The sequence below is a fragment of the Schistocerca gregaria genome, chromosome X (genome assembly GCF_023897955.1).
Source record: "Schistocerca gregaria isolate iqSchGreg1 chromosome X, iqSchGreg1.2, whole genome shotgun sequence".
In the NCBI taxonomy this organism is placed as follows: Eukaryota; Metazoa; Arthropoda; class Insecta; order Orthoptera; family Acrididae; genus Schistocerca; species Schistocerca gregaria.
The window spans coordinates 719706688-719731952 of record NC_064931.1 but is presented as its reverse complement, the minus strand read 5'-3'; positions in this window follow the sequence as shown (position 1 = coordinate 719731952).

Genomic DNA, 25265 nt, shown 5'->3' with positions numbered 1-25265 from the left:
CTCAAATCTTGAGGCCAGCAGCAAATTAACTAGGAAGGGGCAGGTTATATAAGGTGATACTCCGTGTTTACCACCTTCCATGGCCAACAGATAATGTGATAGTCTGTTTTACCACCTTCCATGGGCATCTCCTCTATGAGACGATTTAAATGATATGTCACACACCACACTTTTGTGCAACAGTCTTAATTTGCATATAAAATGATAATTAAAGTGTACTTGACTGATCGAAATACGATACTAAGTAATCCCTTTTCTCATTTGCATGTACATACATTTCGGTAGAAATTCAGACCTGGAATTTTTCTTTATAAGCCACTTTGCAGACCTGTGCCGAAGGATAAGGATGGGTCATAAATATCACGGCCACAAGGGACACAGAATGGGTCTCGACCAAGTCGCAAAGCGTATTTTGCCACATATCTGAATGCTAGTAAAGGACTGAGCCTCCTGTAGAATAGTCTGTCATTGGCGGAATGGTATGAAAATTTTGAGTAAAGGGTGATTGCACCCTTTACGTCACTGCCTTACGGGCGTGGATTTAACTTATAGGAAGACTGAAAGTAATGTTTTGAGAGTGGGACAAATAATTCATGTACATAGCAGTTTGGTTGGCGGACTCCAGTTTTGGTAGAAGGCAATGTTCTTCACAGAGAGGGGAGAGGTAGCTTGGTAGATGCAACTTGCAGACAAGAAAGAGCCCTCTCTCTCCAAAACGTTCTGTTGATACATGGAGTGCTTAACGTTCCATATCTTGTGGATAAAGATTTATTCTGTGGTCACTTTTATCACAATGAACTCTAAATAGAACTGCGTTAAATAAGCTGCGAGTCTCGTATATTCTCAAAGTGGAGAGATCGAGAAGAGTCGTGTCAGTTAATAAGTTCGTGCAAGAACTGCAAGGGAATCACTGGGCGCATCACACCATCCACCAGGCGAGTGTACGCTGCCATTATAGACAGACTACCGACAAAAGTCTCCTGCTTCACAGAAGAGCTCAGTAAGAGTGCATGACTGACACTTGTGTCAAGCATAAGAAGTTTTATTGGTTGGCAGGCAGCGTGGAGCAGATGCAGTCGTATGGCGTCCTACTCATCCAACAACACGCCGTGCAGGAAAAGTAAACGACGCATTGTAATCATGCAGGGAGTATGTTACAAATGTCTACATCTACATCTACACAGATACTCCACAAACCACTGTACAGTGCGTGGGCGGCGGGAAACCTGTGCCACTACTTGTCGTTTCCTTTCATGTTCCACTCACAAGCAGAGCGAGGGAAAAACTATCTACATGCCTCAATATGAGCCCTAATTTCTCGTAACTTATCTTCTTGGTCCTTATGTAGAATGTATGTTGGCGACAGTAGAATCGTTTATCAGTCAGCATCAAATGCCGGTCCTCTAAATTTTCTCAATAGTGTTGCTTGTAAAGAACGTCGACTTCCCTCAAGGGATTCCCATTTGAGTTCCTGAAGCATCTCCATAACACTTAAGTTTTGTTTGAACCTACCAGGAACAAATCTAGCAGCCCTTCTCTGAATTGCTTTGATGTCTTCCTTCAATCTGACCTGGTACAGATCCCAAACACTCGAGGATTATTCAAGAATAGGTCGCACAGGAGTCCTATATGCGGTCTCCTTTACAGGGGAACCAATCTTTCCTAAAATTTTCCCAATAAATCGAAGTCAACCATTTGCCTTCCCTACCACAATTCTCACATGCTCGTTCCGCTCCATGTCGCTTTGCAACATTATGCACAGATATTTAAACGACTTGACTGTGTCAAGCAGGCCACTAGTCATACTGTATCTGAACGTTAGGGATTTAATCTTCCTACTCATCCACATTAATTTACATTTTTCCCTTTTAGGGTTAGGTGCCATTCATTACACCAATTGCAAATTTTGTCTAAATAGTTTTATATGTTCCTACAGTCACTCAACTTCGACACCTTACCGTACACCATGTCATCATCACCAAACAACAGCTGCCCATCCTGTCCGCCAAATCATTTATGTGTACAGAAAACAACAGCGGTGCTATCACCCTCCTCTGGAGCACTCCTGACGACACCCTTGCCCCGATGAACGCTCGCTGTCGAGGACACCATACTGGGTTCTGTTCTTTCAGTAGCCTTCATGCCACTCACATAGGTATGATCTTTTTCCTTATGCTCATACTTTCGTTAACGGCCTGTAGTGGGGCACTGTGTCAAATGCTTCCCGGAAATCTAGAAAGATGCAATTTGCCTGTTGCCCTTCATTCATAGTTCACAGTATATCATGTGAGAAAAGCCAGAGAGTGTGATGTCAGAAGGGCGCCTCATCGTACAATTCAGTGTTTAGTTTGGAGTAGTATACTAAACCCTCATTTGTTTTGTGTCCAGCCAAGCAAGATCATAATGCTGAACGTCAGTTAGGAACAGTTGTCCATCTATATTAATTAACGTTGTTTACGTTTAGTATATTGCAGAATCTATTCCTGTAGAGATACTTCTGTTCGTGTTTGTTTTAAATTATGAGGTAGAAAAGCATTGTCATCTATAACTATCTGATACTTGTATCAAGATTCGTGTGTCCTTTTTTAAAATTTAATTATCAGTAAACCCTTTCTGCCCAGAATCATATTGTAAACAACACGATAATATAAACAGTATAATAGTACAAGGAACAGGTAGTTTGTCCTAAAAATAGGCTAGCTACTCTCATGTAATTAAATTTCTTGGGAGAGAAACACTTTCAGGAATCTACAAATAACCACATTTGCCATTCATACTCCCTACCTGACAGGGCCAGAACATAATACACTTCTGCACACACTCCGAGTGATCCTTGCATGCCGAGTGGTGGTGAGGAGATCGTTAGAATCGCTGGTACACTAGAAAACTTACAGAAAGGCGTCACAGTTTAAATGTCATTGACTATTATTTGTTTCCTAAACAACTTATACCATTGTTATATGGTATTTTACACAGATTTCACTGTGTACCTCATGTGTTTCAGAGTGATGCACTTATTTTTAAGCATGAACCTAGTGGAATTCTCGAAAGTGTTTTAGTCACGCAAGTAAACTTCTGATGTGAAACTGTGAATTTGCCATGATTCCTTAGTGGAGCTTCAGCCATGATGAAAAGAAAACCACCAAAATTTCGGACTGTTTCTGTCTTTCTTATTTTTTTAGTTCCTTTGAAATTAAGCATTTAATCGAGAAAGTCATGGTTACCAAAAATGTGGAGCGTTAAATTCTGCATCGATTGAGTACCAACTTTGGTATTTAATTAAACTGTCCTGAAGAAAAGCTACGTCAGAAAACGGCAATTTTACACCTTTTCGAAATACACTCGTTTTGTCGCTAAAAACGCACAGCATCTTACAGTTGGCCAATTCGAAGTAACGTTTTATAGGACAAAAAGTTTTGGAGCACCAAATTGCGTTTTCAAAAGGTTAGAGGGATAAAAAAACCTAACAGATAAACAAATTTATATTTTGTTCTTTCCTAACAGCCACTGCCACCAACACTGCCACTGCCACTGTCACTGTTACTTGATCTTCATCTCATCATCAGTTCTGCTTCTGATAATACTAAACATGGCTTTAAATGTGCAAAGCTAATCAGTATCATTCTAAATGACAATTACTATCATTATTAATATTATTATTACTATTATTATTGTGAATGTTTGGAATATGTTTGGTATGTGTTGTTCCCGGTCAGACGTAAGAGAGGGCCTTAGGTCCTAATCTGGTCATTCTAAATAAGCAATAGCCAAATAAATAAACGACTAAATAAATAAATGAATAGCCGCCCAGTGTGGCCGAGCAGTTATAGGGGCTTCAGTCTGGAACCGCGCGAACACGCCGGTTGCAGGTTAGAATCCTGCCTCGATCATGGATGTGAGTGATGTTCTTAGGTTAGTTAGATTTAAGCAGTTCTAAGTTCTAGGGGTCTGATTGTAGGGTGCCAGGCAAATCCAACAGCTTCCATGAAAACCTTGACATGGTAGCAAATCCGGCAGTATGTCACACAGCTCCGAATGAATCCTGACATTAAATTAACCAAAATAATATGATCAACGAGTGAGCAAATGGAATACCACAGACTAACACAAGAACGCCTAAATGCATGTCATACCTTCCCACTGTGAAACAGACGCAGTTCCAAGGGAAGAAACGAGAACAGAAGCCGAGCGCAGAATCGTGTAAGCGAGAAGGCCCTACGATAATTGACACCACCCACATCGCCCGCCGACCTCCAAGACCACCCCCCCCCCCCCCCCCCCAGCCCATGTTAAAAGATAGAGCCCTCCAGAAGAACAGTATAGATCTTACGATAACACTAAAAGTGCCATACCAGCTGCAAGTTTTAGCGTGAGACTATATGCGTCTCTGTTACGTAGCAAACACTAAAAACATTGCCCCAGCACGAAAAGTATAACGTTTCTCATTGGATAGACAGAATTTTTGTAGGCACAGCTTAAGGTTAACATTGAGACCCTGATCCGTCAGTTGAAACACAGCCAGATAGCTTTTCTTAAACCAACTTCGGTAAATTGTAGTAGGGAGAAGTTAAAAAGAATTGCTTCCGAGACGGCGAGGTGTGTATTGGAGCTGCGCTGCCCGCCGCACCCTGACGCTGCCTAACCAACAAGGTAACGAACGCATGTGATGCCGCATAAGAGCGCATAATGCTTCACTCAGAACTGCAGAAGTCTCATCGGTTACACCCCCTTTACGTAATACTAGTGTCGATCGTCAATTAAACTTTGTTGTATTCAGATTTGCTATTTGAAGTTTAAATGATTTTTCTCTTATATAATTATTGAAAAGCCACATCAGCCACTGTAATTTACTACAAGTTAAATAAGTAATTAAAGATAATTGAAGGTCACTGTAGACCATTTTAATAGTTTTCTCTTTTATGAAACTTAACTTAAATCTAGATTATAGATGTGATATGGCATAGGTCATCCTTCGATCCATTATAGAACTTCGAAACCCATTCAGGGAATATTCGTTCACATTTTTGTTGAACGCAGTTGGTTTTTATCATCCTGTATTAAAATATTTCCTTTTATCAATAGTGCAATTTATAAACAATGTTTTGTGAGTAGAATAAAAATTCCAGTGGTAAACTTAACTACTTTCTCGACGTTATTTTACCAGCTAACTAAAAATAGGAAAGCCTTGAACCCCTTCCACTACATTTAGTTAGTATTAAGATTCTTTTACAGGGAGTGCAGTGGAGCTGACGCTGAAATAATTAAGTATTTGATTATATCATCGCTAGTCTCACTGAACTCTTCTGAACTCTACATGTCATGTGTGGTCTGGCGTCTCTTACCAGCAACAGGTCCCAGGTTCAAACTAGTTAATTCCCTAAAAAACGCGCTCAGAGCGTCGTTGCGTGAAAGTGGTAGGGAGACACGACTTAGAACAAACAGACACCACGCAGAATGTTAGATGATGACCACAGATGTTAAGTCCCATAGTGTTCCGAGCCATTTGAAAAATGGCTCAGAGCACTATCGGACTTAACTTCCGTGGTCATCAGTCCCCTAGAACTTAGAACTACTTAAAGCTAACTAACCTAAGGACGTCACACACATCCACGCCCGAGGCAAGATTCGAGCCTGCGATCGTAGCGGTCGCGCGGTTCCAGAACCGCTCGGCCACTCCGACCGCCGAGCCATTTGAAATAAATGAATATTTCATTATTCAGTTGTACGTAAATCACATGATTAACAATGAACACATGAAATTGTTGTTTACCATTCAATTAATTTTTCCAATACTCCCTTTTTTATTTTTGTTTCTGATACATAATTTCTAGACTACACATTATCAAGGTAATACTTTTGAAAACTATGAAATTAGCAGGATAATGTTTATATAAGAGACAAAAACTTGTTTATATTGGATATTAGTGAAAAAATACATTAGGATTTTTTGTCTTATTAGGAATAAATAAATTTAATTCAGGTAACAATAAACTGAATTACACATGACTGTACAAAACTGCTTTAAAGTATTACAATAAAACAAAGTATTTTCACGTAAGTGAACGATTAATTTTTAGCTATGTACTGATTGTTTTTCTTATTTCACAGCAGTACTTCTTTACACACTTGAGGGTGAGAGTTGAAATAGCATTAACTCTAATTCTTCCATGATGTCCATATTCGTATTCTCGGTGGAACCTCTTCTTCCTTCTTCCAACATGTTGTTATCTACATCAGAGTCGTCAGCATTAATAATAAGGATGTCAGTTGGAACACTGGTATAGTATTGATGCACTTAATGCCGGTTTTCCAGCAGGAACAACCTCCACGGCACCCTTTGTCTCATGTGCACTAAATGGTTTTCAACAGTTCCACAGGTGCCGCTATTTTAGGAGTTGGTACTGGCACAAGGACGAATTTTGAAGTCTTCCAGCCAAATTGCCGTCAGTCAAGTGCGTTGCTTTGCACTTGCATATGCATCCTCAGGGAATGCTGTAGAGCAGCTGCTTCTGTAGGAGTCAAAAAGGTGTGATCGAATGATGTCTTTGATGTAAATTTTTGAAATATTTGATAGCGAAGCATGTTTAATGCGTTTCTTGCATCTTCACAGTACAGGATTGCTATGGACGTCCGTCCAGTCCGTCAGTCTCATCAACAGTTGCACTGAAATTGCTGAATATCTCTACTACTTTCTGTTTGTTGTTTTTCGTCTCCAATGCCTTGAGGAGCTTGTTTTCCTGTGCCGAAAAACAACGAAGTCGTATCACAGCCATTCAACGTATGTAGGAACAGAAGGATGTGATGTGATAATGATGTTTTGGTTTGTGGGGCGCTCAACTGCGCGGTTATCAGCGCCCGTACAAATTCCCAACCTTTGCTCAGTCCAATCTCGCCACGTGCATGAATGATGATGAAATAGGGAAGACAACACAAACACCCAGTGATCTCAAGGCAGGAAAAATCCCTGACACCGCCAGGAATCGATACCGGGACCTCGTGCTCGGAAAGCGAGAACGCGACCGCCAGACCACGAGCTACCGACGAACAGATGGTTGTCTTTCGGTACTTGAGACAACTCGAAATTTAGGGGCTGTAGACCTGCCTTTCTTTGCTGGGCTTCAGTAGAAAAATGTTGGGGGACAATTGCGCTGAAGCGGTCAGAATCACTTTTAATGAATAACAGCAGCGGTAAAGCTCACCAAACCAACATGTTTACCATCCTTCCTCATCTTACTCGTCTCTATAAACGTTCATATTCGTGTATCCCTCGCTGTGGTGACATCTACCCCTTTCACAACACTTTCATTACAAATGAAACACTCTCACCTTTGCACTGATTTTACTGATGAATGTAATCAAACAATGATCAGCTGAAAACTGATGCCTGATAGCGCCACCAACACTATGTAGCCCTGCAAAAGTATTTGTTTCTGCCAATGGTGGATCAACAAAACGCAGATAATAAATATACTGATAACTAAACTAACAAGAATGAGCAGTGGAAGAAATCACTGAATTGAAAGTAACAAACTTATGTTGGGCACAATATGATTTACATATAATTGAATAATGGGGACATTTACTCACGAGATAGCTTTTTTATCACTTTCTTTGACTTTCAAAAAGCGTAATTTGATGCTCTACAACTTTTCTGTTATAAAATGTTGTGCCAAATTGGATAATTATCAGATGCTGCATATTCCAAAGCAACGAAACGAGTGTTTTTGAAAAGTGTGAAAAATAACCGTTCTCTGACATGGCTTTTCTATAGAAAAACTTTATCAAATAACAACGTTTTGGTACTAGATGTAGAATTCAATACTCTACATTTTTGGTGACCCTGGCTTTTTCCATTAAACGCTTAGTTTCAGAGGGATTTGAAAAAAAGAAATCCTAAATTTTGGTGGTTTTCCCTTCATTATGGCTGAAACTCCCCTCAGAAATCGTGACGATCTCAGATTATTTAAATTAGACGCACTCCTGAGTGATTACAACAGTTTCCAAAACCACTAATTTTTGAAAGGCAACCCTGTCTTTGGAGCTAATTTTGCCGCCTACTTTTCTATAGACATTATGATGAACATGCACAATGTGAAATTGGTGGACCTTTTTCTATTAAAGTGCACTGTGAGGGTTTCAAAAAGGTACAAATAAAATGATTTCTCAATTTATTTTTTCTTTATTTCTTAAAAATAATAATACATGCAGTCATTGCAGCTTAGAAAGTTGGTGGGATTTTGATAATCGGACTATTTTTGTTGAATAATCAAACACGTGACTCACTGAGACACGATAACTATGGATCTTTGTTAACTTTTAATTAACATTTGAACAAGCTGGTGTGTGGAAATGAATCCTGACTGCTTGGCGCATCAACAGGTAGCAGCCCGTTGGAACTATTGAAGCTGCTCCAACTGTGGGAAGAGGTGGAACAGGCATCTCTCGGGTGTGAGAGTGGGCGGTGTCTGAACATTGGGAAGAGGTGGTAACAACAATTTCTTGTCTTTGGCCATTACTCATCTCAGATGTATTGCTGGCGCGGCAAACAACGGTCATTCTTCACCTCTCTCTCTCTCTCTCTCTCTCTCTCTCTCTCTTTCTCTCTCTCTCTCTTACTCTCATCTATCAGTTGTGTGGGACGCTTCTGACAGTTCCTGGGAGGCGAGTTGAGACATTTTCGCTATTACAGAGATTGCAGCGGCTTCTAATGTTGGTGGACAGACCTCTCTCAAGTGAACTGCAGTTCCCCGGACAGGAGCAATGGCGACTCTGCACTGGCTACACACATCTTCGTAGAAAATTTGAATGACACGATGAGATGGTTTAAATAAAGCAGTTTTGTAGGAAATATTATTTTACTATATATACTTACATACATTGTCAACCATCATAGTAATTTAAAAATTACAGTCATTCTGGTTTCCAATATTGCGCAAATAACTGTTTTCTGTATGCCGTAAATTCATCCTGTATCCCTTTCAGCACTGTACGAGCGATAACATACATAGGTATACCATCCGTAAATTCTACTTCTGTGGATTTTATACTTATGGGAGCACAAGGAGAATATGTTTACCGCATGAACACACGAATTCGTACGTTGTTCTAACGCACTCATATGTACACTATGCTCACGCAAATGGCTCAAGGAGTCATAGAATAGCATTCTGACATATGACTGCCAGTGAGTCAGCCTGTCTGTCACGATCAATAATATACTGTACAGATCACGCAAGTTCGTAATACTTGGATGTTGTAAGTAAATGCACAAGTCCTCAGATCTTAATTCCAGCATTGCTTCTCTGTACGTATCGATAATGTACATCTTCCTGCCAGTCATATGGACGACGATAGGAGTTTGAGGTCAGTCATACTCGGTCATCATTTTACCTTCCGTGTATTCCATCACGCTGCATAGATTACCAACATGTTGAACATTCTCAGTTTCAGTTATTACGTGAAAGTCACTATCTCGCGCTAAGCCTACATTCATGTCTTTCGATCCACTGGCAGTCACGTAATATGGTAAAAAGCAGTATTCGGGAACCACTTATATTTAGCTTGGCGGTTTGAGGAAATTCTAGTAGCCCGTCGCTGAGCTGCTGCTGGGGTGTTTTCTCCGGCTGCATTGCCCGACCCCATAATTAAGGTTTATGCTGCTGCTGTGTTGCAGGCAATAGAAAAAAATGGTTCTGAGCACTATGGGACTTAACAGCTATGGTCATCAGTCCCCTAGAACTTAGAACTACTTAAATCTATCTAACCTAAGGACATCACACAACACCCAGTCATCACGAGGCAGAGAAATTCCCTGACCCCACCGGGAATCGAATCCAGGAACCCGGGCGTGGGAAGCGAGAACGCTACCGCACGACCACGAGCTGCGCAGACAATAGAAACTCTCTAATCATTCATGGTGGTTTTTGTTAGTCTTATATCGTGTCTCCCTACCACTTTCGCGCAACGACGCTCTGAGCGTGTTTTTTAGGGAATTAACTAGTTTGAACCTGGGACCTGTTGCTGGTAAGGAGACGCCAGACCACACATGACATGTAGAATTCAGAAGAGTTCAGTGAGACTAGCGATGATATAACCAAATACTTAATGATCTCAGCGTCTGCTCCACTGCACTCCCTGTAAAAGAATCTTAATAGTAACTAAATTTAGTGGAAGGGGTTCAAGGCTTTCCTATTTTTAGTTAGCTGGTAAAATAACGCCGAAAAAGCAGCTAAGTTTACCATTGGATATTTTATTCTACTCACAAAACATTGTTGATAAATTGCACTATTGATAAAGGGAGATGTTTTAATACAGGATGGTAAAAACCAACTGCGGTCAACAAAAATGTGAACGAATATTCCCTGAATGGGTTTCCAAGTTCTACAATCGATCGAAGGATGACCTATGCCATATCACATCTATAATCTAGGTTTAATTTAAGTTTCACAAAAGAGAAAACTATCAAAAGGTCTACAGTGACCCTCAGTTATCTTTAATTACTTATCTAACTTGTCGTAAATTACAGTGGCTGATGTGGCTTCTCAATAACTATATGAAAGAAAAATCATCGCGTTTCAGATCTGTTCTTCAAGTGGCAAATGTGAACACCATGAGTTTTAATTAACGATCGACACTAGTATTACGCAAAAAAGGGGGTGTAACAGATGAGACTTCTGGAGTTCTGAGTGAAGCCTTATGCGCTCAAAAATGCGGCATCGCCTGCGTTCATTACCTTGTCGGTGTTTAGGCAGCGTCAGGGCAGCGGCGGGCAGCACAGCTCCGCTCACCTCGCCATCTCGGAAGCAACTCTCTCCTAACTTCTCCTTACTACAATTTACCGAAGTTGGTTTAAAAATACTATCTGGCTGTGTTTCTATCTGACCAATCAGGGTCTCAATGTTAACCTTAAGCTCGGCCTACAAAATTCTGGCTATCCAATGAGAAACGTTATACTTTTCGTGGTGGGGCAATGTTTTTAAAGTTTGCAGTGTAACAGAGACGCGAAAAAGTCTCACGCTGGGTGTGGTCCTTTTCGCGTTATCGTAAGATCTATACTGTTCTTCTGGACGGCTCTATCTCTTAACATGGAGGGTGGTCCTAATGTAACAGACATGCGAAAAAGTCTCACGCTAAAACATGGGGGTGGTTGTGGCCCTTTTTGTGTTATCGTAAGATCTATACTGTTTTTCTGGAGGGCTCTAGCTTTTAACAGGGGCTGGGGGTGGTCCTTGAAGTAACAGAGACACGTAAAAGTCTGGCGACGTGGGTGTCCAGTCCGTCCCTTATCGTAGGGCCTTCTAGCTTAACACAGTTCTGCTCTCGGCTTCTGTTCTCGTTTCTCCCCTCGGAACTGCGTCGATCTCACGGTGGGAAGGTACGACATGCATTTAGGTATTCTTGTGTTAGTCTGTGGTATTCCATTTGCTCACTCGTTACTTGTATTACTTTGGTTAATTTAATGTCACGATTTATTCGGAGCTATGTGACATACTACTAGATTTGCTTATTATGTCAGGGTTTTCATGGAAGCTGTTGGATTTACCTGACACCTTACAACTCGAACACCAGCATGTCCTGGTTCAATGTATTAGCTAGTGCTGATCACCACTTCACTTCACCAGCGAGGTGTTTTTGTGTTCTTAGAACCAAAATCGAAAATAAAAACATGCATAATGCTAATAAATGAATAATTATGAGAGACATGGATGGACTGATACTTACATTCGAATGTGAGTCGTCTTATTCTTTTTATTCTGTCTGTATGTTGTAGCTAATCGCTGATGACCCTTTATGACGACGATCCTTTCACGACAGTGTAGAGACCTCGAATGACGAAATTCACGTGGATTGACCTAGAGAGAGAAGGGAGTGGAGAATGGAGAGGGGAAGGGGAGGGGGAGGAGCACTTGTTTTCCCATCATTTTTAAGCCACCCTTTTGGGCTAGAAAGAGAAGGGGAAAGAAGAACCGCATATTTCCACCATGTTTAAGTCATCCAATTGGCCAAGCTCAATGGGAGGGGAAGGTGATTATGGAAGTGGGCTCATACTGGCGGAATGAATGGGTGATATTCATTTTCCAGCCATTTTAGTCACATAGTTACGCTAGAGGCATGGGTGATGGAAGGGGGCCTCATCTTGACACATCTCTGGTATCAGGTTACATAGTGACCTTGAATGTACTACACGCAGTTAAGGGGGTAGGACGTCAAACGGGCTGGCTTGGAGCAGGAGAGGCACCACAGAACATTCTAATTTTCACTCTCAATACTTTTAGAAATAAATTAATAAAACTTTGTCAGCATGACTAGGAAGGATTCAGGATTTACATTCATAGCAGTGGAAGTTCAAAAACATAACAAAATAATTTTTTTGCATGTGAAATTTCATCATTTTTTTCACTTACTATTGGCTGCATTTGTTGCTATAGGTACACTTTTCTTCATAAATAAGAGAGAGTCTTCGATGACTCCTGCACAGGATACAAACCATACTTACAGGTGTATGAAACTCTAGAATTTATTTAATTTATCAAAAATGAATGTGCTGTTACATTTTAAACTTCATGTTTAGAAAAAACTAAAAAAAGTTTATACTTCATCATCTCCCCCGACCGATACACACACAAGCACACACACACATTCACTCACTTATTTTCGACTGGAATCAGGATCTTGACGATGCTTTCACCATTCTATTGATTTTTTCATGCTGCCCCAAGGCCCATTTGAAACAAAGGTGAGTCAGCATCTCACCACAATGAATGATTGGTCGAGCTTAAGAAAATGTAGGGAGATTTGAATTATCCGTCCCAGATCCTGGACATAGCATTTTGGTTCATTAAACTATGACAGTTCGCTGTAGCATGACAGTTCTTTATTGTTAAATAATATTAATTTTTTACCATTCCGAAATCTATATGATCGAAATAATCCTTTAGTTTGTAGTGTTAATTATACAGTTTTATTCTAATGTAGATAACTGTGGTTTTGCCCATATCTAACATTGTCTTGAAATTCACTGTTGTATATAAAAACAATATTACTCCTGAGATGATGTCCTGAGACACTCCTATGTTAATGTACTTGGGAGCTGCCAGATTTCTGCTATGTTTTGAAAACTTCATTACCTCTATTCATTGTTTCCTAACTTACGCTAAGAACAACACACACACCCATGCCCGAGGGAGGAGTCGGACCTCTGGCGAGAGGGGCCGCGTATTCCGTGACATTGCGCCTCAAACCGCGCGACCACTCCGCGCAGTAAAAGCACTTCTGAATAATATTTACTTTCCCAGTATCTCTCCAAGAAACTGCGAACTCCGTGTGCTGTTCAGTTATAAATCTTCAACCTCTGGCTCGTTCATTGTGCGTTATTGTCTCGACTTATCAAGTTGTTCGTCGCACAACTGCACTTGTGTTAGGAAGCTTAATTAAGATGTCATTGTCCTGCAAACTACTGTTTCATGTCTCATTAGCTTCCCATTGCACAGTGTCACCACAGTGTTGCACAGAGAAGGTTGACAAACAGTGGCTGACTGAGAAAACGTGGACTTGGAGAACCATTCTGGCCTGCTTCATAAAAACATGGACTTCAGCGACTGTTAAGTCCATCGCTTAATTCAGTCGAGCAAATTCTAGTATCATACACCAGAGAGCTACAAGGGACTGAATAGATCCCAGACATAAAAGTGCTGTAGTAGCGCGTAAGTGAGGAAGCGAGTTTGTGATGTGTCTGCATACAGATGGAGACTACTTGCTGGGATCGCCAGTATGCTCTGTCTGTGTCCTGTATAAGATGCTCCAACAGCTATCTTCCCTGGCCACTACTAAGACTAGCGTGTGCTCCACACCGGACACTGATTTTACTTCCTAGTCTCTCGAAAAAAATTATGCATTTGTGAAATCGTCGCTGTCGCTTATTACTGTAATACTTGATGTGTTTTCTTTGTCGTTTGTAAGGAATATTGCAGTGGCCAAATAGCTTCATCATACCTACTCATCCATAAAAATAAAGGGTAAATATTCTGTGCGCAACCCGGAAGCGCAGGCTACTGACAGCACCACCAGAAGTGCCCAATAAACAGCGCAAGAACATTCAGATTCTTGAGAAAACAGCATGTCTTAAGCATTTAAATATCTGAAACCTTACAGATGAAAATCCACCAAGAACTTTGAAACTTTCATAAAAATTAGCAAACTGTAAATGACAGACTTGAAACAAAAGATATAAATGGGAATATATGCAGGGCCATTTCGACAACATTTTTCCACACAAGCAGAAAATCACCTTGCGCCCGTCAGCCTTCTATCCTCACCCCCCCCCCCCCCCCCCACTCACCCCTTTTCGTACCTCAGACATTACTTTTCTTCTCTTGAGCTTTGACTTATAGTTACCATTACAAATATACACTGAAGAACCAAAGAAATTGGTACATCTGCCTTATATCGGGTAGGGCCCCCGCGAGCATGCAGAAGTGCCTCAACACGACGTGGCGAGGACTCGACTAATGTCTGAAGTATTTCTGGAGGGAACTGACACCACAAAACCTGCAGGGCTGTCCATAAATCCTTAAGAGTACGAGGGGGAGGAGATCGCTTCCGAACGGGACGTTGCAAGGCATCACAGATATGATCAATAATGTTCATGTATGCGGAGTTTGGTAGCCAGGGGAAGTGTTTAAATGCAGAAGACTGTTCCTGGAGCCAGTCTGTAGCACTTACAGACGTGTGTGGTGTCGCATTCTTCTCCTGGAATTGCCCAAGTCCGTCGGAATGCACAATGCACATGAATGGATACTGGTGATCATACAGGATGCTTACGTATGTGTCACCTATCAGAGTCGTATCTAGACGTATCAGGAGTACCAAATTACTCCAACTGCACACGCCCCACACCATTACAGAGCCTCCACCAACTTGAACAGTTCCCTTCTGACATTCAGGGCACATATATTCATGAGGTTATCTCCATACCCGTACACGTCCATCCACTCGACACAATTTGAAACGAGACTCGTCCGACCACGCAACATGTTTCTAGTCATCAACAGTCCAATGCTGGTGTTGACGGGCCCAGGTGAGGCGTAAAGCTTTGTATCGCGCAGTCATCAAGTGTACACGAGCGGGACTTTAGGTCCGAAAGCCCATATCAATTATTTTTCGTCGAATGGTTCGCGCGCTGACGCTTCTTCATAGCTCAGCATTGACGTCTGTAGCAATCTGCGCAAGGGTTGCACTTCTGTCACGTTGAACGAGTCTCTTCAGTTGTATTTGGTCCCGTTCGTGCACGCTCTTTTTCCGGCCGCAGCCATGTCGGATATTTGACGTTTTACCGGATTCCTCATATTCACGTAGTCTCTTGAAATTTTCGTACGTGAAAATCCCCTCTTGATCGCTACTTGGGAGATGCCGTGTACCATCGCTCGTGCGCCGATTATACCACCACGTTCAATTTCACTTAAATCTTGATAATCTGCCATTGTAGCAGCAGTAACCGATTTAACAATTGCGCCAGACACTTGTTGTCTTATATAGGCGTTGCCGACCGCAGCACCGTCTTCTGCCTGTTTACATATCTCTGTATTTGAATACGCATGCCTATACGAGTTTGTTCGGCTCTTGAGTGTATAATAACCCCTTAGTAGACGAATAATAGCGTTCACGTTTTTTAAGCGGTAGACCTATTCCGGGTATGGGTGATAGCAAGAATTTCAACCGAAATGGGGTTAGATTAAAATATTTCGGCCAAGCTACGAGCCAAAAGAGGCTTATTCTTTATTTATCTGTAAACGTTACTGAGCCATGGTAAAAATTGCTGTTTTGAAGAGCGCTCCGCAGCGCGTTAGGTGAAGCAGTCGCCCTGCGTTTCGGGCGGTGGCGCCGCTGTGGCAATCGCAGCTTTGGTGTCTCCCTCTGGTGGGAAAGGGGAAAGGTTCACGTGCATTTAACGGACGCTATCAGCTCGGCAGTGGGTCGGTCGGAGTGAGTCTGAGTCAGTCTCGCGTCACCAGTAGTTGGTCTGTCTCTCGTTGGCCTTTGTGCGGCAGTTAAAGTCTGTCTGTTGTCGGAGTGCCAGTATGTCCGTCGTTTGGATCAAACTTTAAAGCCGGCAAATGAGAGTCTTGCCACTCCGCCAGTAACAGAACTCAGCTAGTGGTCGCCCGGTCGGGGCTGAGTTCTTGCATCTGAGTCTGCGCGTTAGGCCGCCAGTCTGCTCGAGTTGCTCGGGCAACGGTCATTGGCGGTTGGATCGATCGGTTGGTCGGTCGCGCACTGAGACACAATACTTGTCCGCCTTGAGCGTCTGCGCATGTGAGGTCGCCACGTGAGTCCAGTGGGTCGCGCCGTATAGCGAGGGGTAGTGGCTTCGCGGCCGATACGAGAGCAACAGGAGTCAACCCACAACATCGGTCTGGCCGGTGCTAGCTGCGACGCCATTAGAAGGGAGATCGGTGCGCCTCCTGCATCCGTTGAAGCGGCTGACAGCGGACGGTTCGGGAGAGCATTTTGGGGGTGCTGCGCCAGGTCTTCGCCAGAAGTCGCAGTTTATTAGAAGTTAAGCGATTGGTGATATGTTGTTTCATTTACTTGTTAAATTCTACTTGTTTTCTTGGTCAGTCTCTCGTCCCCAGATTGCTCGTCCGCAGTTAGTGTCTGTCTGTCAGTCTGCCGTACGTTAATAGCTGCCTCTGTCATGATTGTCGGATTCGGTGTTAACGAATTTATTGCTTGAAGTGTAACGGCCGAATTCCTGAAATATGTTTTTATCTTGCCTATCATCTTGAGAGGCGGTATATGTGTAATGTAGAGCATGTTTGTGTATTTTATGTAAGACTGCATTTCATGGGTTTTTATTTAAATGGTCATTTTAGTATATAAAGTTGCCAGCCCTCCACCATTAAGAGTTTTTTTTTTTTTTAAATCAAGTTGCACCTTCGGTGGCAAGTTAATTTTTTTAATGTAAGTGTTTTGTACCATTTCCATCCCTCCTACGGGGTTCATAGTTTGTGTGCTTGTATGAGTTGTTAAAATTTTTAGTTTAAAGTAATCTGGTGTGTTACAGATTTGCACCAGTGTAGTCTTTCAGAGGTTGTTGTGAACGGTCGTGACGACGGCCGTGTCAAAAGGCAGCGGCAAAGTTCTCATCCCGAAAGCTCATACTGTCAATATTTGTTCTTTCTGCCTCTGAATAAATTTTAACTCGATATTTAGAGGGTGATTTCTGATTATAATTTTAAATCTGTATTTTTTTAAAATGCGGCTTTTAGGAATAAAATTTAATTTGTTTTCATCAGTTACCCACTGGCAGCTACTTCCACGCTAACATAGTGTGATTAAATGTGTTAATGTCCTTCATGAATCGTTAGTAAATAAAGTAAATTCTTAAGAAAATGTTTTGAAGGTAAATTCACGGTTCAATTACAATCAAATTTCAGCTATGAAATCTTCTCGAGTTATCAGCCGAGTGCCGTCGTTGTCTTGTCGCAACGTTTCAATTGATTCCGTATACATCATCTTAAGGGTAAGATGATTCATACGGAATCCGCTGAATCGTTGCGACAAGACGACGACGCCACTCGGCCGATAATCTGAGAAGATTTCATAGCTGAAAAACGTCGCGAAAGCCTGCAGTCACATATACCGGGTGGTCATAATTAAACTTCCCTATTTAACGCGTTATAACACGGAAACTAATAGCTCTGTGAGTACCAAACTTCGTGGCATTAATTTCAAGGACGTAGAGAAGAGAAATAATGCAGAATGAATTCAGTTGAAACACTTTTAATGTTCTGCTACGGTATTTCATACCATTACATACCGGTTAATTACTGCTACAAGAGGGTCTCAATATAGCGCCCACCCGTTTTCAGAAAAGTCTGAAAGCTCAGGATTACACCCTGCAGAGGAGAGCGATGTATGTACGTAGGTACCACATCACACGGTGACACGTTCACCATACAGAGGAACTCCACGCACAGTGACTGGAGGTGAAGTTCCCCACACGCGGCAATTCTGTGTGTTCACCTCAGCCGTCAGAAAAAAATAAGCTTCGTCTGTCCATAGGATGGTCCAGGGCCAGCTCTCGTCAACTTCAGTCCTTACGAGAAAGTGGAGAGCGAATTCGACACGTAGTTGTTCGTCTTTTGGTGCAAACTGCTGTAAGATATGGGTCTTGTACAGATACCATTGGAGAATGGTTCGAAGCACCTTCCGTACAGTGGACCACAGGACGTTCAACTGTCATGAAACAGCACGCGCACTGCCCGACGGTTGGGAATCGCGCGCAGCGTTGTCTGCCTTAGCAACAGCTATTTCATCAAACACCTGTGGTGCAACCGGTCGTCGGCTTCTTCCCGGAGCGAGGCCCAGTTCTCCGGTTGATTCGAACTTCTTCATCATTCTCCGCACATCAGGTGGAGAAAGAGAACCCTTCTGTAATCCTTTCAGCCGGTGATATTCTCGAAGTGCAGGTGCAGCATTACTGTTGTTTTGATAATAGAGCTTCAACAGTAATGCCCTGCTCCGTTTGTCCAAGCTCATGTTGCCATGTCAACAACTGCACTGCGACTGGTCAGGTGTGTGGAACTATGAATCACGATGACTGATCACAGCACCTGCTGGCCACAGTTTGAACTGGACGGTGGCGCTGTGACACATGGAAATCATGCACCCCATACTATGGACATTAATGCTACTAAGGTTGTTGCTCGTATGGTAACTAATTTCCATGTTATAACGTGTTACATAGGAAAGTTTAGTTGTAACCACCCGGTATTACAATCAAGTTTTGTTATTATACAGGCGGTTCTAAGCGCTACAGCCTGGAAACGAGCGATCGCTACGGTCGCAGGTTCGAATCCTGCCTCGGGCATGGATGTGTGTGATGTCCTTAGGTTTAATTAGTTCCAAGTTCTAGGCGACTATTGACCTCAGAAGTTAAGTCGTATAGTGCTCAGAGCCATTTGAACCATTTTTGCTATTATACAGGGTGATCCATTGATCGTGATCGGGTCAAATATCTCACGAAATAAGCGTCAAACGAAAAAACTACAAAGAACGAAACTTGTCTAGCTTGAAGGGAACCAGATGGCGGTATGGTTCGCCCGCTAGATGGCGCTGCCATAGGTCAAACGGATGTCAACTGCGTTTTTTGTAAATAGGAACCCCCATTTTTATTACATATTCGTGTAGTACGTAAAGACTTCAGAAGTTACACGTGTCGTCCCAAGCTCAAATGGCTCCGAGCACTATGGGACTTAACATCTGAGGTAATCAGTCCCCTAGAACTTAGAACTACTTAAACCTAACTAACCTAAGGACAGCACACACATCCATGTCCGAGGCAGGATTTGAACCTGCGACCGTAGCAGTCCTTGCGCTGCCGGGATGAAGCGCCTAGAACCACTCAGCCATCGCGGCCGGCTGTCGTCTCAAGCAAACAAAGGTATTGTACTATCCGACATGCAAAACGTGCCCTGAAATTTTTATACACCGAAAGAAGCATAGTGTCAAATTTTAGATGTTACGACTCAATGCAAGTATTTTTAAGAAAATTTTGTAAATTGCCTAATACGTATCTCGCTCGAAGGCTGGAAGAATAAACACCCCGTGCCGAGACTGCGGTAGACAGCCGTGCGCAACTCGGTGAGTGCATAGCCTTGGTTGACAGCAAATCGGTAAGCATATAACATGGCCATTCCTAGTCTAACAACTGTCCGGTTCATATCGTTTATTGCGAGGTAGTTTACTCTTCGCTAGAGCTTTCATGGAAGTATGTTCACTAAATTATTTGTCATATCCACAATATAAGATTTAGTGCTAAGAACTATTTACGTGCTTTGTAATACATACAATCTCTCGCCGGCGCAAGTGTGATCTGTTAACAAAACTTAGAAACACTATGTAAGGTATCGAAAGAAAGTGACTTTGAAAATAATCCGGCGGACATGCAGGAAGTTATTCCTCATCATAATGCCGTCCACGACCATGCTTCGAAATACCAACAGCAGTAAGGCCACATGTGTTCTCAGAACACCGTCACGACAACGTACAACCAGCTGTACAGCAGCTTTATCTTGTTCCAGAACCGAACAGCGTCCAGTATCAACAGCAGCGCGTTCAGCCCTTACTACCAGGAGGCCAGCAACTGTTTCCCACCGACGACATGCACATACACTGTCAGCCGTCAGCTTCCCTCGATATCCAACTGGTCCGGCAACCACACCATTAACCACGTCAGACAGCAGCTATTCATTCGACATGTGGGCAACAACAGTGGCATCGAGGAATACAGTATAGCCTGCCTGTTCAAAATCGCTTTGAACTTAATGCAAATTCTTGTGCCAGTGAACGTGAACCTCCTGTCAATAAAAATCTTCTACAACCACATACAAAAACCATGACCCCTCCCGTCTTTATATACGGCACTAAAAAGTAAAAGACCTAGAAAGGATTCTTTCTCATCCGTATTTGTCTAGATCACGACGTGTTACAGTAAGCGTTACGACTGAGACCTCTGACGATTAAAGGAAGTGTGTCAATTTCTTGGAAGAGAACCGTATCGAGTTTCACTCTTATGAAACTCACTGAAAAGTGGTGTCGTATGTCAGGTCTAATTATAAAAGATTACAGATCAAGTGGTCCTAATCTTTGTCATACGTGTCATCACTTAATCCCTCATTAGTACATTGCAACGCGGAGCCGTGTTGTGCAGAGCACGCTCAAAACTTCCTGACTTCAGAATGTAAAACAATCAGAGACAGTCCAGCCTCTAGCATTAACTATGTTGGGACCTGTCCTGCACTGTTAAAAGTTTTCGTTGTTCGCCTGAAGCTACGCTCGCGCCAGTACCGCATAGTTAACACATTCACGCTGCCAGTGGCAAGCAGGACTAGTCCTTTCCGAGTGTCCAACCACTTTACACCACCTTCTCCAGGAAAGGTGCATCATATACCGATATAATGAAAGGCACTTTGCTCCAAAGATCAGCTAACCTGAACGTTCTATGGTCAAATTTGCGTTCTCCAGAACTGTTAACAAGTGTCTGCGCAGTTGTTACTGCTGCTACAATGACAGGCTATCAAGATTTAAGTGAGTTGGAATATGGTGTTATAGTCGGAGCACGAGCGACGAGACACGGCATGTCTGAGGTAGCGATCAAGCGGGGATTTTCACATACGACAATTACGCAAGTGTACCGTGAATATCAGGAATCCGGTAAAACGTCAAATCTCCGACATCGCTGCGACCGTAAAAAGGGAATGCACGAACGGGACCAAGTACGACTGAAGAGACTCTTTCAACGTGCCAGAAGTGCAACCCTTCCCCAAACTGCTGCAGATTTCAATGCTGGGGCATAAACAAGCCGAAGGTCCACTCGTGTTTCCTTGATGACTGCACTACACAAAGTTTTGCCCCTCGCCTGGACCCGTCAACACCGACATTGGATTGTTGTTGACTAGAAACATGTTGCCTTGTCGGACGAGTTTCGTTTCAGAGTGTATCGAGATGATGGACGTGTACGGGTATGGAAACAACCTCATGAATCCATGGACCCTGCATGTCAGTAGGTGACAGTTCAAGCTTGCAGAGGTTCTTTGAGGCGTGTACAGTTGGAGAAATGTCCATTGTGCATTCCGACGGACTTGGGCAATTCCAGTAGGACAATGTGACACGCACACGTCTAGAATTGCTACAGAGGGACTCCAAGAGCACTACTATTAGTTTAAACACTTGCGCTGGCCACCAAGCTCCGCAGACATGAGCATCATTGAGCATAACTGGGATGTCTTGCAACGTGCTGTTCAGAAGAGATCTCCACCCCTTTGTACTCTTACAGATATATCGACAGTCCTGCAGGATTCATGGTGTCAATTCCCTCTAGCACTACTTCAGACATTAGTCGAGTCCATTCCATGTCATCTTGCGGCACTTCTGCTTGCTCGCGAGGACCGTACACGATATTATGCACGTAACAGTTTCCTTGGCTCTTCAGTGTACCTCTTAAACTGTCTCTGTAGAAGTCTAACAACAATCATCAGTTCACCACAAAATACGTCAGTATCAGATATATTATCACATCTGCTGACAAACAACCCTTAAATTTCGAACAGTGTAGCAGAGGAAAACCTTAAAGTCTTTCCCTGGAGTGCAAACAGCACAAAAAACAAAGTTCCAGAGTTCAAACTTTTCATCAGTGAAATGTTACTGGATGTAATTTTACTCAGTGAAACTCACTTGCGACCTTTAGAAACTTTTAAGTTACTTCGATTTACATGCAACCGTACTGAAGAACAGCTCCGACGATACGGCAGCATTGCCGTACTCGTCCGGGAAACATACTGCACTAGGAAATTGTTTCTCCACACACACTTAACCTAGAAGCAACAGCTGTGACGATACGAACGTTTCAGAGTGGCATTACTCACCTTGTACCAGACATTCCAAAGAAAACTTCTACCAGCAGATCTAAACAGAGTCTTCGGAGGCCCTACTGAACCAACAGGAATATTAGCGAGTAATCTGAATCCTAAACGTCCCATGTGACACTGAATGACCACCAGTCTTAACGGACATACTCGCACATTGTTTACCTATTACAATACCTCCAATCCAGCGATTCTCTCAGCAAATCAACCAATTTATTACCCCACAAATACTGCGTTCTTACCGGACGTTCTGGACGGCATTCTCTATAAAAACGTGCCGACCTTTCTGATTGTTCATACTCTTTGTAAACTAAATTCTGATCGTAACCCGTTATTAACATCTGAAGGAGATACGTCGCCACGCAGAGAGGAAGCTAAGCCACTCAAGAATATTAACTGGGAACTATATAAGCAATGACATTAAACAGTGATTAATGTTTTCCCTCATATACAGACTGTTGAAGACCTTTTGACCACAGTGGCTAATCTCAGCACCTTGCCTCCCTTCTGTCACACAAACAACACCCGTGAATATTCTCTAAGTTTATTAAGTTAAGAAAAAGTAAGACCTACGCATGAAAACTCTGGTAATGAACGCGTAATCCAGCATTAAAAACTAAATTAAATAGGCTAACTAGGGACTTCACGGAAAAAATAAAGCAACATTAAATCGATACAAGTAGAGGTGTAACGGTGTTTCTACACTACTCTGCATTGTTACCAAATTCATTCAAGGTAGCACACTATTCCCCATCCCTCCCCCTGCTCCCTGGTGTAGAAGAGACAACGTCGCACTTCTGAAATAAAATTGATAGCCAATTAATTAATTAATTAAACTGATCAATTAATTAACTATTCCAGTGATACTTCAAGGATAGAGTGTAAAAGTAGTGGATGATAAGATACCAATTGCCCTAACACACTACTGCAGTTTCCTTCTGCATATAATTAAACTGTTAGTGTGTCAAAGCATCTGAATATAGGAATAAAAGTAGCAGATAGTGACTGACATGTGGGGGTGGAGATCGAAGATGTGACATAGAGTGTTAAGTATGCTTCCCTGAGCTTGAATTGGAAGAACTGTGTAGTGCAATACCCTACATCAGTGCACAGATGACTACCGAGTATTATCGATCTCACACTGTGCTGGCCTGACACTATCAAATCAGTGTACAATAACACGGTGCTCAGTGTGAAATCTGGAGACAAGTCCATTTATTTACGGCACTCTGCTGTAGCGAACTTATTTGAATTAAGGATGGAGATATCTTTTGTGTTAGAGATACTGGAGTGGTGGCTACAGTGTATTCAAGCTGTGTACAATGACGCTGTGAGCTTTCTTTGTGTGCTTAGTATACATGTAGATCATTTAGAACAATGCTGTAGTTCATGTACCAGTGCAGTGTCAAAGTAGACTCTGATAGCTATGGAGACCATCCACACTAAATTTACAGATAGAATACCCGATTTTTATGATGCCCCCATCGGTTTGAAGGAAATACATGCATAATTTGGTGCAAACAAGAAACAGTTATTGGGGAAATACTATGAAAAATTTACCAGTGGATTTTTTTACGATAAGGAAGCGCATCCCCTGCACGATGGCTGAGTAAAATGTATAGTATCAAAAACTGTGTTTGTTACCTAACCTCTCAATATAATGTTGCTCAGGTGATATTACGTACTGCATAATTGACGACGATATCTTCTGTACAATTTACACTGTGCCACAACAGCAGCAACTTGCCTCAGTCACTTCATCCTCACATTGTGCTGTGGAATGAAAATAAGTAAATACAGAATACTGAATGCTCAGCACAAGAATGGTAAATGTCTTTGTCATTAAACCCAAAGTATTCTTATTCAGTCATCATCAAACTGAATGAGAGATGAAACTTTCAGGTGTTTCTATATATAGCTCTGAAAAGATATGTGTGGACAAATTCTCTTTGATCAGAATTTAGCCATTATAGCTCAGGTGGTAAAGTGACCGTGCTGTAGCGGCTACATGTATTACTATTATTATTACAATTTTTTCCTATAAAAGCCCATTACACACAAATATCTGTTGTAGTTGGTATCACAGCAGGGTGGGTGAAGCATCCTCATTACAAGGACTTTGTTGTAAGCAACTAATGTTATGATGGTGTCAAAACTAGAAGAAGAAGAAGAACAAGAAGAAGAATGGGATACTCCTTCCTGATAATATACAAGCAGTAACTGTGGGTCCATCCAACTACGGCAAAACAAATGTTCTCATGTCATTGCTAACACACCAAGATGGAATCCACTTTGAGTGCACATGTGTATGTAGAAAAAACGCTGTTTCAGCCCAAGTACCAACTATTACTATGTTGATATGTGACATATATGACATGGAAGTGAAAGCAGTGATATCCTCCCATTGCCAAAAGAAACGCCAAACACCAAAATCATATTAAACAATGTTATCATGGAAAATTAGGATCAAATTGGAATATGTTTCTGTTTCGGTCGTCCTATGAGCGTTAACATGTTTTCTTTGAGTCAGGAAAAATCTATAATTTCAAAGTATTTGGAATAGGGATAATGCAAATCATTGTGGCCTTCAAACAAGACAATGTGAATTGTAGGAACTTATACATCATTCAATGAATATATTGTTGGAATCACACATAATACAGGTTTCTTGTTATTGATAAAACAAGAAAGCAGAACAGTAGTAGATATAGATAAAACATCCAAGATATTCTGTGTATGCTGCTGTGACTGAATTTAACTTCATCAGTATGCATCACACTACGAACAAGTTTGTGTGCATGTAGAGCACTCAACCTGAGAGAATGGGTCTACATAGAC